Here is a 2500-nt window from a genome sequence, read left to right on the forward strand (position 1 = left end):
GGCGCCGGGCGGCGGCGGACCCCGAGCGGGGGCCGTCGCGCCAGGCCACGCGAGGCGACGGGTCGTGCCCGAGCGGGCGGCCCAAACCACGGCTCTCCTCCCGGGCGCAGCTGCCGCCGGGCGCCGGGTTACTGAGGGAAACCCCGGGCCCCGGGAGGAGGACGAGGTCGTGGCGGCGGGTGTCGGGCGCACCCCGCGGGCGGACGCTCCGCCGAGGGGCGCCGGAGCCGGCTGGCGGGTGCCGGGTTTCCCCTCCGCGTCCCGTCTCGCTGCTGCCGCCGAGGCTGCCGCCGTCGCCGCGAGGCGGCGGCGGCCCGGCGGCGGGCGGCGGCGGGGGAGGCACCCCCGCGGGGATTTCAGGTCGTTTCCCTCACCCCAGGGCCAGGTACCTAGCGTCCGCGCTCCTCCTGCCCCCCCTCGGTGACCCACCCGTGTGGTCCCGTGTGCCAGCTCGCTCCTCCCGGGCGCCGCGCCGTGAGCGCCGCACCGGCCGTGCCCTCCCGCCCTTTCCGCTTTCCCTTTCTCTCCCCCCCCCCCACCGCTCCAGCCGCCCCGCGCCGTGCCGCGGGGACCGTGCTGCGAGCGGGCCGGGCGGGGGGGGGGGGCGGGGTGGCGGGAGGAGCGGAGGGCCTCCGGCCACCGCGGCCGCCGGTAGCCGCCCCGGGTAGGGATGGCCATGGGCCCCGGGCTCCGGGCCCGAGGGTTCTCGGCGGGAGAGCCGGGCGGGGGTTTAAAGACTCGGGCGGCCCGATGCGACCCGGGGGGCAGCCGGGTGTGCTGCCGGAGGGCCGGGGGGCCGGCGCGCGCGGGCGCCGTGCCCCCCCATGCCAGCCGGCGCGCCCCGCGCTCGCCCTGCGGGCAGCCGGGACGGAGAGGGGTACCCTGCCCCCTCTCTCCGCGGTCTGGTCTCGGCGGAGGGACGCCGCGCGGTCGGCTGGCGCCGGCCTGCCTCGAACGCGTGACCCCGGCGCGAGCGCGTGCTCTCGCCGGGACGGTGAGCCCCCACCCACCGCGGGTGGTGCGGACGCCGCGCCTCGGCGCGATCCGCTCTCCTCCCTGGCCGGGGCTCTCGGTCTGCCGCCGTGGCCGCTGGCGGCGGCGCCCTACCCGCCGGCACTCCGCCATCCGGCGCGCCTGCCTCGCTCTGCCCAACCCGGCTTCGCCGGGCGGCGGGCGGGCGGCAGGCGGGCGGCGGGGGCGGCCCCCCCCGTTCTCCGCGTGGAGACGGGGAGAGCGGGCGCCGTCCCCGTCCGTCCCGCCTTGCCCGCCCGCCCGCCGCCGGGCGTCTGTCCGCGGAAGGGACGGGAGAGCGCGTGGTGTCGTCCGGGAGGCTGTGTGTGCGCGCGCGCGGGCGTGGGCGCCGCCTCGGGGCCACGGCGGAGCCGGAGGCCGGCGAGGCGAGCGAGGAGCTGGGGAGCGCGGGGCCGGTGGGCCGCGGGCGCGCGGGCAGCGGCCGGTGCCGCTGCCGGTGGCGGCCGGGCTCCGACGCTGGGGGTCCGCGGGGAGCCGCCCCCTCCCCCAGCGTCCCCGAGGCAGGCGGCGCGGCCGGCGCGCTGCTCCCCGCCGGGCCGGGCCGAGCCTGGGCGCCTGGGCCGGACTCGAAGCGAGCAAAGGGTTGTCCCAGGTCGGGAGCGAGGGCTCCCCGCCCTTCTCGTTCGGGTTTTCCTTTTCCCTTTTTCCCCCCCCACTCTGTGCTCGTACGGTCAGCGGGGCGAGCCCCTCTCTCTGGCTCTCGGCCGTCCCTCGCTCAGCAGCCGGCGTCGGCGTGAGGAGGGAGGCGGAGCGGAGGGGGGGCCCTCAGGGGCTGCCGAAGGCTGCCCGGTCCCCCCGCGCGCGCGGCGGGGACCGAAACCGAGACAACTCTTAGCGGTGGATCACTCGGCTCGTGCGTCGATGAAGAACGCAGCTAGCTGCGAGAATTAATGTGAATTGCAGGACACATTGATCATCGACACTTCGAACGCACTTGCGGCCCCGGGTTCCTCCCGGGGCTACGCCTGTCTGAGCGTCGCTTGGCGGTCAATCGTCACCCCCGCTGTCGCGTTGGCGCAGCGGTGCCGCCCCTCGGGGGGGGCGCGTGGGGGGGCGGGGGAGGCGCGGCGGCGCCGGCGGCGGCGGTGCGCGGCGGCCTCGGCGGCGGAGAGTCGGCGGCGGAGCCGGGACCCCGGTGCGTGCACCGGCGGCCCCGGTCTTCCTGCCCGCCGGGCTCCGGCGCCGGGCCGCCCGCAGCGGCCGCGGCCGGCGTGCCTTGCCGCGCCTGTGCCCGCCCTCCTCGCCCTCCGAGCGCGGTGGCCACCGCTGCGCGGCGCGCGCCGTGCGGGGTGGCGCGGCTGGGGCGCCTCGCAGGCCCGTGCCCCGGGGAGAGGGTGCCTCCTCTTCCCCGCGCGGCCGGGCCTTCGTCCCCCTAAGTGCAGACTCGGGGAAACCCCCCGCTCCCGGAGCGCCCGCTTCGCGGAGTTCGTCCCGCTGGGGCCCCCCCCCCAGGTCGGGTGGGTTGCGG

General features: G+C 79.6%; 1 non-coding gene across 1 annotated transcript; it reads left to right on the forward strand.

Moving 5' to 3' along the window:
* Nucleotides 1-1858: 1858 nt before the first annotated feature.
* LOC136996178 (5.8S ribosomal RNA) lies at nt 1859-2011 on the forward strand. The gene has a single exon (XR_010887489.1). It is a non-coding gene; the product is annotated as a 5.8S ribosomal RNA (ribosomal RNA).
* Nucleotides 2012-2500: the final 489 nt, after the last annotated feature.

Source organism: Apteryx mantelli, unplaced genomic scaffold (assembly GCF_036417845.1).
Source record: "Apteryx mantelli isolate bAptMan1 unplaced genomic scaffold, bAptMan1.hap1 HAP1_SCAFFOLD_221, whole genome shotgun sequence".
Taxonomy (NCBI): domain Eukaryota; kingdom Metazoa; phylum Chordata; class Aves; order Apterygiformes; family Apterygidae; genus Apteryx; species Apteryx mantelli.